General features: G+C 39.9%; 1 long non-coding RNA gene across 2 annotated transcripts; it reads left to right on the forward strand.

Annotated features, from left to right (window-relative positions):
• The first annotated feature begins 3,508 nt into the window (after window positions 1-3,508).
• LOC141725242 (uncharacterized) lies at window positions 3,509-14,636 on the forward strand. Of its 2 annotated transcripts, none has more exons than XR_012577096.1 (3): window positions 3,509-3,991; window positions 11,286-11,435; window positions 13,366-14,636. It is a non-coding gene; the product is annotated as an uncharacterized LOC141725242 (long non-coding RNA). The 2 variants fall into 2 exon arrangements; XR_012577098.1 differs by lacking the exon at window positions 3,509-3,991 and adding an exon at window positions 4,920-5,060.
• The last annotated feature ends 490 nt before the right edge of the window (window positions 14,637-15,126 follow it).

The following is a 15,126-nucleotide window of genomic DNA, read 5'->3' on the forward strand; positions in this document are numbered from 1 at the left end:
ATTTTACTGTTTATTGTATTGGAATCTAGGTGGTATTTATAGAATCATGTAGTTTGTGTTTTTGTAGCCTGGCCCACACTCTGCTTGTACTCCTGGTATTAACCTGGCAAACAAGGATTCTGATTGCAGTACAGATATAGAGATGGTGCTGCTGGGAGCAGAGTAGCTCCCAGAGTTACTTTTGAATTGGCAAGCTTAGAACTAGTGACACACCAGATCACGGCCATTGATGAAATTCAGCTGATGAGAAAGATGCCCAGCTTAGATAAGTGTTCTAAAAACAGAAACATAACTGTCAGCACGTGCATTTATCTGTAATATTTAGTAGTTCCAAAAGTTTATAGTACTGCATTAAAGTAAAAATGTCAATTTATGTTATGGCTTGCTAGCAAATGTGCTGACCAGTTTTTCAGAATTTCCTGTGTACTTTTTATTTCCCCAGGAAATAAAGGAGGGCAAAATTTGTCTGAAGCCATATCACTGAACTTACATTAAACCATGTAATCTAATACAATATAGCTGTTGTGTTTCTCCACAAAGTTGATTTATTTGCTTCTGGAAAAGGTCTTCTTTGGGAAGGATGTCCTGTAGGAATTTTGGTCCTGAGTACTGTTTATTCTTTGTTACCTGCTGCACCTGAGTCAGGGAGATGGAGCAGATACTCAGAAGTGCTCAGGGAGATGCCTTCCCAGAATGCTGCTCCTGAGCACCTTTTGGGTTTATAGCACTGAGATATTCCCAGAGCCAAAGGAAAAAGGAGATTCAGAAAATTATCTCAGGATTATAGTGCTAGAAAAGTGATCCTCATGTCACCTTTCCAATCTCTGACTTGCAGCCTCCCGTTGTGCTACGCCCAGCTGCTGGCCCACTGCTCTGCTTTGGAAAAGCCTGGTTGCAAGTTGGGGCAGGTTAGTTTAGGCAACACTTGCTTTGAGAAGTCATTGCCTTCAGACGCCCATGCACACACCTACTGCTTTGTCCATAAATAATTATACGTGCATTAGAGTACTCTGAATCCTAATTATGACATACATTTAGTAAATTTGAATGAAATTGTGTGTCCATGTTATATTTGGAAATGGGCTTGGTTTTTTTAAAGTTGAAAAAAAAGCCTGAGAGAGGCTGATTTCACTGATAACTTTTACAGTTCTCTCTTTAATCCACCTGTTGTGTCTTCTTGTAACACTTACGTGGCAGGAATTATTTCTATAGGCTTTGAAATGCACCCAGTGCAGCTGCTCATCCTGAGCCACAGACACTGCTGTCTGCAGGGCAGGAGGCAGTCACAGAAGGGGCTGGCAGGAAAGCAGGGCACTTTATGAACCTTCCCTGTCTTGTATGCCAGCCATGCCTAGGAGACCCCTCTTCTTGTTCTTCCTACCTGAGTAGTACATGCAATGAGAAATTTTCTGTGTGCTGCAAATAAGTCACAGTAATTCCAGGGTTAGTGTCACGCTGAGGAAGAGGTCATCCAGTTCTTAAAGATAATGGTAGAATATCTTCACATGGAGAATGAGGCATTTTTAAATCTAATAACTTAAATGAAAAGGCAGTGATCATGGAGCCTACAGCTCTTAAAATATCTCTGGCTCTGCCAGTGACTCACTCCATGGCCCTAAATGCCCCCCAGACTTCAGCTTCCTCCTCTGTCAGAAGGGGGGATGAATACGTACTTGTGTTTAACTGCGGAGATGATGCAAGACTTAATTAGCTATGTTTGTTGAGAGCTCTGAAAATGTGGAAATGTCACTGCTCTTGATCATCTTGAATAGCTGAGGGCCTGGCTTGGCAATGTGTTACTGCCAGGCCCCTCTTCAGAAGTGAGTGGGGCACGTGGAATCTCCTGGGTTTGTTTGCCTGCCTCGGTGCACAGCTGAAGCTTGGCTTTACGTGTCTAAGTAGGTGGACAGAAACCTGCTGGTTTCAGGAGGGAGGGTCACATCCCACCTGCTCCTGGTGCACCAGTTCCAGGTTTCCTCTGGGGCCACGTTACAGAGGGTGCTATGAGTGGCTGCCTCCTTAGCCTGAGGTTACATCTGCCTGCTCTACAACCATGTTTTCTCTTCTGTTTTGTTAACAGGACAGCTCACTGGTGGAGGCTATTAAGAAATTATGGCTCCTCTGGCAGGGCTCCGGCAGCAGCTGCACCAGCAGAGAGCTGCCTAAACTTATAAAAACAAATCAGAGAGGAACATGATCAGAGGAGAAAAACTTCCATGCCAGTGACCAGGACCTTTCAAAACATGACTTTTTCAAGCCTTTTTTTTTTTTTTTTTTTTTTTTTTTTATGAGGCTGTGCTCATTCAATTATCCATTAGCTCATTCTGAGTTCCCTCTTCCTGGGCTCAAGCAACCCTTGGGGAAAACCCTTGTTCAGGGCCGGAGGGTTAGGCAGGCTGCAGGAGGAGGACTCTCCTCAATGAACTTGTCCTACCATGCTGCAGTAAAATTTCACACACCCAGGCTGTAAAATGTTTCTCAATGAACTCTTAGGCCCAAATATAGGCAGCTCTTCCTACAGATGTGCAAGAGGGAAGGAACTAGAAACATGAGTTTTAGATACCACCACTGGACCTTGGTATTTCTTCATACCTCTATTAAACATGAATCTGTATACCATTTTTGAACTCATATTTCAAATGGCTGATGCATTTCACATCCCATGCAGTTCATACATTGCCCACAACTTTACTGTTGTTCATTAATCAGGTTAAACCCAGGCTCCTTTGCAGAACAGGTGGAGTAACTCTGTGAAGTCACAAAAGCTCTTGGTAGCTTTGTGTCCCATGGACTCTGAGGTGCTACCACTAAGAAGCAGCAGGCAAAATCTCCCCACTTACTGTCAATAGGCTCTAAATCTTAATGGAAGAACCAAAAGACCCATTGTTAGTTGTTTGGGGTCTGAACAGGGCTGAAACCACTAAACATGAGTTCCCTAAAGAAAGGCAAATGGACTGTGGGTATCAAGCTATCAAGCACACATGGCCTGCAGAGAGAAACGCCCAAGCAAGATGAAATGGTTACAACCTAAAATTAATCTTTCTGTAGTTAACCTCGTGTAATTTTGTGGTCACTGAATTACAGAATAGAAAGAAATGAGGAAAATGCCTGGGGCCAAAGTACGATTTTGGTGATAAGTGATTTGGAAGTAATAATAAAAAAAAACTTTGCTGTGCCCACCTAAATATAAGTTAAGAAAATAAAATTTATTACCTATTGCATACATTTTGACAAAGTTAGGAGTATACACACATAATTAATTGTCTTGGCGGTTTTATTTAAGTGACAGTAATGAGACTTGCAATTCTGTACCTTTCTTTTAAGTTGTATCAGCGTGTCTGTACTTGAAAAATGTGAACAGGTTTGTTGGAAAATCTTGCTGTGATTGGCCAAGTTTTTATAAGTTGCAGCCTGATCCGGTTTGAACATCTAGATAAATATTAACCACTCTCAGGCAGAAAATCAATATCGGCTTTATTTTGGTTTCTTTTTCACTCTGTGACTAGCCTGCCACAGGTAGGTCATGCCACCCTTCCTACCCACCTCTAAAATATGTATATATTTGTCTTTCTTCAATGAAGGCAGACAAAATCAAGACCTCATAGGGTGACCTGGCAATTCCTCCAAGGTGCAGAGCCACGTGGCACACAGGAACATTCATCTCCCAACCTCTGTGAGAGAACAGAACTGTTTTTCTTTACAGAACTCAATTTTATTTTTACAAGAGTGCAATGCCATTGCTACTACCTCTCTTCCCTCCTCCCCCATTTATCTCTACCCTGCTGAAGATGAGCTTTCCATTGCTACTTTTCTCATATCACCCCAACACTCTCGGGCTGCCCTGGGCCCCCTCCCTGAGCTCGCTCACAGCAGGTTGTGGTGGGCGGTCGTCTTGCTTCGAGCTCCTCAAGCTGGAAAACTCTGCCAGAGTGAATCACTTCGCTGCCTTATTACAGCAGTTAGAAGCAAGCCAAAACTTGCTGTTCACCAGGTAACTTTCATTTTGTTCCCCACATTGTTTCTTTGCCCTTGGCTTCTAGAGCTGAGGTATTTTTCTCCTCTGCCAGCTCTGCTCGGATCCAAAAACAGGCTGAGTGAAGTAGTTACTAAAACTGTCTGAATTCAGGTTACTGCTAAGGATCTTCACTATTTGCAGTTATCTATCTTTTAAACATGCTGGACTCTTCTGGTTGACATGAACAGTCAAGTTCAGTGCTGTGGGTTATTTCACAGTCTGATGAGAAACTGGTGATGAAATAAGGTGTGTCTGTGGCACAGTCCTGTTTATTTATAATCAAAGCCTTGTTTTCCACTACTATAGGGTAGATCTTAAGCAGCAGCAGTTTTTCAGATCTAAATCCTTTTTCAGGCTCACTCAAGCCTATTTGTGAGGCTTTTTCTTGGGTACATATACTCTTATATGCTTCTATTGCTTGCTCTCTCAGCTTCATGAACTTCCAATTCATCTTCATCTAAAACAGTTCCAATTCCTCTTCATTGCAAAACAACACTAAAGAAACCAGTCCTTTTACATGTGTCTCTATTTTGGGTAGTGATACATGGAATGTGTGTCATAAAGCAGAGTTGCAGCTCCTCTTCCTATTCAGCCCACTCGATTACAGATATTAACACAGTCAGATGGGAAATCATTGCATCTCTAGGGAGAAGTAAGAGCAGGCAGGTAGGGCAGACAGTGCCTAAGTTGCTTTTGGCAAGAGAAGAATTTGGCCAGAGAGAAAGGTGTCAAGAGGAAGAAGAAAACTGGTCCTGTTAGCCTCAGAGATTCTAATTGTTCCCTGGGTTGCAGGAGAAAAAGCAGATGCTTGAGATAATAGATTGGGGTTTTCGGGCAGGGAGGTGTTTGGCTGTATTTTCTCCAGGGCAGTGGTGCCTTACCAGGTGTGTTTCACCATCAGGTGAAATGCTTCTATAAAATGACTGCTGAGGATATCTGCAGTGCTGGAAGATTGAAGAGTAAACCGGATTAGGCAGCTCGTGGAACAAAGCTCAGGAGTCCAGAGGAACATCTGCCCCCAGGGAGGGCAGGACTGCCTGGATGTGTGAGTTACTGCTGGGGAGCTGTGTAATCCTCAGAGCAGATATTCAAATATGAGTATGAGCCTGAGCCTCATGACAGTGAGCCAGATTTTCCTGCAGTGTGAAGGCAGTCAGACTCAGGATGGATCCCTTCCACTCCCCTGTGGATGCTAAGGATAGTTGGAAATGTGCTCTCTTATAAGTGAAGGGGGCTGGACTGAAGGCTTTGTCATGGGGACACCTTTACTGAAAATGACCACCAACACTCTCTGCTGTGGCTGATGAAACTGGTAGCTCTGATATGTCTTTTATTTCACATCAGGAAACCTTTGACTGTCAGTTCTAATGGCTGGATGCTGTTCTTTGACCAGTGGAAGGTCCAGTGCAAAAACCAATATATTCTTCTTCTGTTCTTCAGTAAAATCCCCATAGTTCAATGATACAAAAATATACTGCATTTCATCTGTTTGTTTAAAGTTTTCACTACAATTATCAAAACACTGTGGGGAAAGCCAAGAAATAAATTATGTTTCAAATAACTATCCTGCCTCTGGTTAGTAAGGTAACACAATATACACTTTTCCTCAAGGCTTTCCAGAGTTTGTAAATACTAAAAAAGTGTATTTGTGTCCAAGAAAGTACAATAGAAGACTATTCAGAGCTGAGTTTGTGCCCTCCAATAAGAAGTTAATGGCTTCCCTGTTTTGATGTATAAGAAAGCTTATTAATTTCCTTAGCTGTGGTACCAAAGATATATTGAATAATTTTGTGTGCATGGAAGTGCTGACTCCACAGCAGAATAGGCACACACCAGAAAAATGATGCTCTTGATGCTTCTGCCTATACAGTGCTGGTTCTCTGAAGAGAAAACTTCGCCTACTCATTAGTGCTGCAAAACAAGTGTGCTAACAATGATTAAATCAACCCCCCTCCTGTCAAACCAGTAATGTTTTGTTCCACTGAGTTAGAGTAGACATAAGGCACTACACAAGTGAAATCTAGATCAGCATCTCCCATGTCTGATAAGTCTGGCACTTTTCACCATCACTAAAATTATCTCCAGCCTCCCACGCACTAAAACAGGGCTTTACAATGAGCTCCACAAGTGCCAGGGAGAAGAGCCTCCCAACGATGCCAGCAGCTACAGCAGAGTTTATCCTTCTGTATTTGCAGAGAAAGGTTTGGATCCTTCCTGTTCCACTTGGGCAGCCTCAGGGAAAGGCCTCACTCAGTCCATGTGTCTGGATATTTGGTTTTGTGCCCCTTCTGTGGGCACTGTGATTAAAGGGGAGCTTTACCTTTTCTTTAGTAGCTGGAGAAATTTGAGACCACAGAGGACTGTGGCTGGCAGGGATGGCTATTTCTCAGCTCTGGTGATTAGTTGCAAGTGATATTTAGAGAGGAGAAAACTGCCCAAACTGAAGAAGGCTGCATTTAAAAAGATGAACAAAGGAGAAATCATGGTAGTGATGGGAGACCAGAGCTGCAATGTTAGCAAAAAGAAGCTCCTGCAAGGGCTTTATATACACAGCTCTCTCATCTCTCAGCTGGGCGTGTGTTTGTGTTTGCATTAGGGATAAAAATATTGTATTACTAAGCAGCTGTGAATTATTGAATATATCATGGATCAGCATACATAAAGAGAAAACAAAAATAGAAGAAAGAATATCAATATTGCATAAGCAATACAAAAAAATTGAAAAAATGTCAAAGTGAATAGGTGAAGTTGTGATCTGATGAAACAGAGAAATATGCAACTAGAAAAAATTAGAAAAAGTTATATCTGAAAAGCTTTACCCAAGAGAGTATATAATACTATATATTAATATATACAAGAAAGTATATAATAATACATATTAAAAGAGACAAGACAGCATATTCGGTGCATAGTAATTAAAACTGCAAGAAGATACTGTGAATACGAAGCTGTCCTGTAAAAGTGGGCAAAATCTATAAAATATTTTCATGATTAACAGCAGGAATCTGAATTCACAGCCATCACAAGAGAAGAACAAGTTCAGGTAATTGCTCTATGCAAAACAGGGTGCCAGGCATTATGGAAGAAGGAAGAGCTCTACACCTAGGAGATGTTTCTTGTGTGAAAAAAACCCCAATCTTGAACAGGGGCATGAATAGAAGGATCTGACTGAGGATGGAGAGGATGAGATCAAACCAAAAATCACTCAGGAAAAAATCACTCCCTGCACCAGCTCTCTGATGAGGCTGGTATTTAACTAGTGGGCCTTGTGGCAGAAGTGTAATCCTATGCAAATATTGGGAGTTCAAGTACTGACCTAAGTCATGTAATGTATGAGCAGTCACATTGACTACCTTACCTTTACCAATTTGCCCATGTTCATGGCATTCAAATCAGCCATTTTACAGTGAATTTCAGTGCTTATGTGACTGACCTAAAAACCATTGAATTATAACATTAATTTGTATAATAATTTTTTTTCAATTTTTTATACAATCTAGGTGCTTAAAGCACACTCTGGCAAGTACTCTCTCTCTTGGTAGAGATCCAAGTATATGAAAATATGCAGAGACAGTTAATTTCCAGAATTAATACAGTGTAAAAAAATAAGACATTTATACAATATTGCTAATAGGAAAAAAAAAATTCACATATGTTGCTTGCAGTTGAGAAAAAATTAAAGCAAACCTAAGAGAACGCATGAACGTGGAAGTCAAGTACACACTAAATATGCTAAAAATTCCTTCTAGATCTAAACCAGATTGAGATCTACAGATGGTAAGTGGTGGATATTTAGTGTTTCAGAAAATTTAGATCTATAGACTTGCACAGATGACCCTCAAGCATTGCTACCACCTTCTCTATGTCTGAACCATGCAATTGAAAGGCTGTGAAGGGCTCTGTCCTGGACAGGTTGTCTATAATGCTCCCCACAGTGCTGAAAGAAGCAGGGTGAAATCTCAGAGCTGTTAATCCTGGAAGACCCAACCAGATACCCTGACAGAAGGGACACCTCACGGAGCAGGCAGCCCAGAGCTGTACCCAGTGACTGCTCTGTGTCCTGCCAGGGCCAAGGACAAGCCAGTAGCACAAAAAGCAGCTCCTGAGCTGCTCCGCTTTAGTTGCTGGGATTTTACTGTGCTTTGGCCGTTTCAGTGCCTTGGGACACTGCGAGTGGCACTGCTGTGATTCAGAGTGTGTCAGCTGGCTGTCAGGGCAGTGACCTGCAGGAGTGAGGGGGAGGAATCCCCAGGCAGGACAAACTGCTCCTCTCCAGCATTAAGGTACCCGCGTCCATCGCAGCTGCACTCTGTGACAGTAAGAACTGGAAGACTTGGGCTCCCTCCACATCCCTGCTCAGGAGCTTCAGACTTTGAAATCTATTGCAGGTGGAAAAAGTATGGAGAAAACAGCATTCATTGCATTCTTATTTCAAGCTGTGAGCTGGGTAAGTGTTGGATTCTGCAGGAAAAAAAGTTGAAAAACTTTGGCAGTGTATTGATAAATCTTGAGAGAAAGAAAACACATTTGCAAAGCCCTATGTGAAACAAGTCGCCCACCATGTTACAAGTTTAACAGCTTAAGAAGAAATTATTTTCCCTGATACAAAATAATTTTTTCACCCCAGCGGATGTAAATGATTGAACTCTTACAAGAGCCTATGTGTAATTAAACTCTTTGTTGGCTTCTCTGTGTGCTGGTTTTGGCTGGGGTAGAGTTAATTTTCTTCATAGTAGCTGGTATGGGGCTATGTTTTGGATTTGCACTGGAAACAGGTGAAGATGTAATTTCTGTGGCATGAGAAAGACGTTTGAGTCCTTCAGAGCAATCATAGCTTCTTTGGTTATAATGCACTTGCATGCCAGAATCAGTGTTTTATTTCTACTGTCTTGTTGTATGAAGCAGCATCCTGCACTAGTGACTTTCTGTACTTCAACTCATCATCAGTCTGAGACATAATTTAAGTTCTTAGTAATTTATTTGTAATAATTTTTTTTTCCAAAAGAGAATATGGACTTTAGATAACTTAGTGAGGTATATATAATGCACACTTATTCTATATGAAGGAACAGTTTTTAAACCTAGAATAAACTGAAATCCTAGAACAGGTGACATGATAAATGAAGGTGCAGTGTCAGCTGGATTAGTGTGGAGCCACAGTGTGAACTTTGGCAAATTAGAAGGCTCCTGAGTTGCTAATTCCAGCTGCAGGAAGATTGGTAGAGCTAATCTTGTCCATCTGATCTATCTGTTTTGGCTTGGATGTATGAATTAATCTGCTTTATATTCTTCTCTCAAATCTGAACACACAGCCCTTGCTGACAGTAGCAGGACCTGTGCTCAGGTGTGGTCCTGAAGACCATTCTGTAATTATAACGTGTGGGAAATATTGGTTTCTAGAGACGCTCCTAAGTGTTTCCTTGAGCCCTGGAATGCCAATTGCTGAAGGGCCTTTTTGCCCAGTGAAACAAGATCAGACCTGAGAGAAGACTTCATTTTGGCACTGAGCAGTGGCTCTCAAGCTGTTCTACTGCTGTTCTCCACAGACACACTCCTGCAGCGTGCTCTAGTCCATGTGTTATCATAGTCAACAACAGATTAAAACCCAGAAGATGGCCTTATCAAGGGATTTTGTTGTCATTGCTTTTTGCTCTACTCACCTGTTGCACCTTGATGGGCCTGATATCCTACCTCTGCCAGGGCTAGTTACTTGACTTTGTATTGGAGAATACAGCTTGGCTTTGATTACAGGTTTTGAATCTTTGCAGATCAATTTAAGCTGTTGGGCTTCTTCTGTGAGGAATCAAAACCTCCTTATGCTGTATGACACTGTACTGAATTTTGGAACACCTACCCACTTACTGTCATAATCTTTTCAGTCTTGAATTAAATAGATTACTGGTGGCATGTCACAATCTGTCATGTATTTTAGCTCTTGGGGATTTTCCTATTTCATGTGAGTTTTCTTTTTTACTGATTTCAGCAGCTGCAAATACTTTTAAGCAAGACAACAAGAAGGGAAGGCAATAAAAGAATGTGAGATGGAAAGAGAAGTGGGACTGAGTATGGAAAAGAGAATAAAATAGAGAAGGAGGAGGGGAAGAAAGAAAATTTTGAGGCTAATGAAAGGAAAATAAGAGAAATCAGAATGAAAGAGATCATGTGTCAACTCTTTCTGGTTATTTTTTTCTTATGTTTTCTCCTCTAAGCCAAGAACTATCTTAAAAGCAGTGTTCAAATTTCAGCCATCTGCTTTTGCCCCATTCCTCTTTCAAGGACTGGATTCTGGTCATAGCATGTATTTGGAAATTTTTGGAGGTTTTCAGTGAGTAGTTCTGCTGCAGCAGTGAAGGAGATCTTGTATATCCTGGTCACACTCCCTGCAAGGAAATGTGTAACACATTCCCTGCTGGTCCTTCATGCTTTGACACTTGACTGCTGGCCTGTGCCCTGGAAAAGGCTTTCTGCAGGTGCCATGGGACTTTGCTCAGGAGCAAATATTTATGCAGGAGTGATAGCATGTGTTTGCAGCAGCAGTGTATTTAACTCCATGTGTAACAGAGATGAAGGCGTTCCAAGTGCATGTCCGTATTCTTATCCCTCTAAACTCCTGTGCAAATTGGAAAGTCTCTGCTGTAATATCCTTACCCCATGCAGTCCTCCCTATTACCATCAACACAAGGAGAAGCTGAGCAAGGGATATATTTCCCTTCAAGCTTTATCAATGTTTTCCTGCAAACATCAAGATAGCATGTTTTTGAAAGCCATGACACTTTCCCATTCACTTTCAGTCCAGCAAGGATGAGAACAGGGTGTGAAATTCAACAGAGTTTCCTAAAGAGGAACACCAGCTGAGAAATAGATCCTTAATATGTTTATAAACCACATGAATAATTGGTGTGGCAGAATATATGTTCTATCATGTTTTGCTAGGCCTTTTGACTAACATATCCCGTGGGTGTTCCTCTTCATGTCACAGGAAGGTATTTTTTTCAGGAATGCTCATCAATAGATAAAACCTGATAGTGGCAAATAACTTGGCATGGCTTCTCTTCAGCAAATGGGTTCCTCTGGCAGTATCTGGATTTCTTCCACCTCTGGCAAGTACTTGACAAATGAGCCCAGTACTGTAGCTCTGTGTTGATATTGTTTATTCGCCATTTGGGTAGAGTAGATAAGGCCCGAGGGCTTGATCCAAAGCCCACAGAAGTCAGTGAAAAGATCCCACAGGCCTTTTTTAGTCACTGGAATCCTATATTCTGTGTTTCAGAGCTTGGAAATCTGTGCCAAGAACTTCATCAGTAACTGAAAGGCTGAAAGAAATGCAAAGAGCAAACTTCTGGACAGGCAGAATGAAAAAAAAGAAGGAAAACGTCCAATAAATTCTCATCAGAAACAAAATGTCTCCAAGCTTTTATAGGTGAGGCTTAAAAGTGAAGTAACTTCTGACATTTTCAAGGAAGTACCAGGCTTCTAAAAGCTTTAAGACAAAACTGAAATGGACACTCTAGAGTCTCAAAATCACATATTCTATAAGCACCCTTTAGCTCAGTCTTCTGTATATTAAACACATTTGTCTAGATTTCTGGTGGTGCTTTTAAATCTCTTAAATTCTGCTATTTTAATAACCTTATTTTTACAATTTTTAATAGTTGCTGGTAATTGACAAGTTGCTACAAGTTTAATTTTACTGATGATATTCTTATATATTTGTGTTTAATATTGTAGGGCTAGGCAGCAATGTCCCCTCTACTTACATTATCTAGTATTTTCCATGGTAGGAAATATTGTGTTTAGCTTTTAATTCTTTAGGTGTTGGGAAGCTTTGATGACTGAATGCCTGGAGCTGCCCTTTGAAATTGGTCAGGGATAAAATTCCAAATCTGTACAAGTGCTTCTTCTTTGTCCTGTGAAATTATGCAGCGATTTTCTGGTCTCAGCTGCTGACATTCAGTGTTCCTGTTCTCCCTTTTCCTTTCCTCTGTAAGATTGCTGAATGATTCTAATGATTCTGCTTCCTTACCTGTGGATTGCCTTTAAGGACCCACACCAAAAAGTAACTTAATATATTTTAGTTCAAGCCTTCCCAGATCTCAGCTTAATAAGCCATTAGTTGATATAAGTTAGAGAAAGCAATTCCATTTAAACAGTTCCATGATGGCTGAAAACCACCAGAGCATTGTCAAGAAAACTATTCAAAATCCTTGAACTTAATTCTTTTAAAAACAGCAAAAGACTAGTATAGATACAGAAAAAGAGAGTAGTGAATTTACCTATACACATTCTTTAGCCCTAAACACCTCCTCACCACCTCAAGTTGCTTGAGACACAGGTTGGAGCCCCTGGAAAAGGTAACAGTCTTGTGGCTTTTCTTGAAAACCATACATTGTTCTTTGCTACAATTTCCTTCTTCTATTATACCACAAAGAAAGTTCTTGTCTTCCCAAATTTGTGTGTCTGCATCCCCTAAGTCTTACATTAATATATATGGGATTCTTTGACTACCTTTTACTGATTTGAGGGCTTTTCAGTCCTGAAATCCCAGATCCTTTTGGGAATTTGTAGAAAATAAGTTTTTATTCTTTTTTTTTTTTTTTTTTTCAGATCAAGGCTAGCCACAATTATTTAATAAGCTTTAATGATTTTCTAATTCATAAAAGAAAATCCCTTCCTCCTTTGTTAAAGAACCATCAGTATGGCAGGAAAAAAGTCACAAAATATAACAGCTGAGAAATCAACCCACTGCTATAGCTGAAAGATTATCTAAGATCTCAGTCATAGACATGTTTACTTTGATTAAATTTCTACCTCAGAGTAAAATGTAAATGATTCCAACTTTAAATTCAGAATTTTGAAGAAGTTAAGGCTTTACCTAATAACTCAGCAGAAGTGTTGTAGTAGGTAGCTATCTTAAATCATTAAAAGTAGTACCGTTTGGATTATCCCTAAGGCATTTTCACAAATGGCACTTTTTAAAAAAAACTGTAATTCTTCAAGGAATACTCTTGCTGTTCAGTTTGACACTGGTCTTTCTACAGTACTGAATGACCTTAAATTAGCTTAAGGAAATATCTATATTTAAAATAGACAGAACTTATAGCATGCTGTACCTGGAGTTGGTATTTTATTGTGAAACCAGGGAATATCTGTATGGCATGAAAAGACTACTAAACCTGAACAGAATTATTCTATAAAAATTCTCTAATGTAGAGTATAAAGGTGGGATAAACTGTTAGATAGCTCTGGAAATCAGCATCATTCCACTGTCTGAATATTTTAACATTCACATTAAAAAGGCTTTTGATAATCTGCATTTAATTGCAAGATTCTCACTCCTTGCCTGTTTGCAGTGTCTATGCAGGGGCTTTCAACTGTTTGACTGTTTTGAACAAAACCTGACTGGTGATCAGTAGTGGTTGCAAGCTCTGATTCCCTTCATCCCATTCTCCACCACCTTCCTGTGAGACAGATGATGTCTTCATGGAGATCCTCCAGCAACGTGCTGTTAATAAATGAATTGTCAGGTTCTGTGGAATGTCAGCTCAGGAAAGTTCAACATCCAGAGCTATATATGTGCCACCCATATTGCAGCGTGGATAGTAATTGTAATTTTTGTAAACCAGCAACTCTTGCCAATTCTTCTCCTGATTAGTATAATCCTTTTCTCATAATCTCTTATAATAATGTTTTATACTTCATTTATCTTACATAATTAGACCTCATACAATCTCACAGCCTTGTTACATTTGTTTTTTAAAGTTCATTCTTGCTTTTAAGGAAGAACAAAACAAAAACTATAGGTGGTAAATTTTATTAAAATGTTTTCAGAATTATGTATGTATAACTTGTGTGTGTATCGGTGGGGAAGAAACTCAAATCTTGCAAGTTCTCATTCCTGTTAGGTCTATCACTATTCCTGTGCAAGTCTTTAAGTTTTGTCCTCAATCAGATCCCAGGATAGACCTGTTGTTTTGTACTTCATTACTGATTTCTCCCATTTCACACATTTAATGGAAAAACTATCAATATTTCTTTCTAAACTGTTGAAGTTTTTTTCCAGGAGAGTGTTAGAACAGCTGGGAAAACTGCCAAGTAACTTGTTAAAGACAGTAGGAGCAGGAACTAAATCACAGAAAAACATGAAAAACCTGTAGCTGTGTCTGAATAGTGAAATAGTTACTGTTGACCCACAACAGTATTAAGCTTTATAAATATCGAGTTTTAGAGCAGTGTGGTAAAACTTCTAATATGCAACATTATGTTTCAGCAGATAAATGCAAATGACAGCCAAAGTATAATGTAAAATATTACAAAGTCTATGATATTGTAAATTCTTGTTAAAAACAGCCTGGGAAGAGGCTCTACTGACTTCACAGAGTCCTTTCTGCAAGCTTCTTAGGTGATGTATATTAAACCAAGGATTTATAGCTCTTTCATCCTTTCCCAGCAGCTCTTATGATCACCTAGAAAGTACAGAAGCAGCAGGTTAGAGGACATTTTCATCTTTTTCCAATAATAAACTTGATGAGCTATGGCCATAAAAACTGCGGAGTGTACTCAGTTGTCTCAGTCATGAGCTGTAAACTGTTTACACCAGTTTTATTTTATTTCTGCCTTTCTGAGCTCCTGCATGCTGTCTTTATTCCACACAAGTGAACACTGGGGATATGACAAAATATAACATGGCAGGTGTGCTTGTTTCCTGCTTTAGAAGACAGACTATTTCTCATATTAAATTCAGATATATAGTCCAGATATATTAGGTGGGTAACTAATAAAACTGGCATCTAAGCTAAAAATTATCTGTAGGTCAGGAAATTAATTCTTTGATCTTGTGAGTGTCCCAAAGCTTTCCAAAACTGAAATGAATAGAAAAGGTTCTATGGATTTCAATGAAATTGAACAATATGCATGGAACCAAATTAATATAAACTGACTCCTCCATTTTCCATACTGGAAACTCCTAACTAGAATGCAAAGGGTTAGGGATGCCATTCTCACCCTTGACTTAACAGGGCAATAATTCTACCTTTGATGTTTTAAAAACATCATTAATCCTGCTCCTTACCTCTGTACCTACTAAACCGCAGACAGTTTTGCCATTTGTACCA

This window comes from Zonotrichia albicollis, chromosome 1 (genome assembly GCF_047830755.1).
Source record: "Zonotrichia albicollis isolate bZonAlb1 chromosome 1, bZonAlb1.hap1, whole genome shotgun sequence".
NCBI classification, from domain to species: Eukaryota; Metazoa; Chordata; class Aves; order Passeriformes; family Passerellidae; genus Zonotrichia; species Zonotrichia albicollis.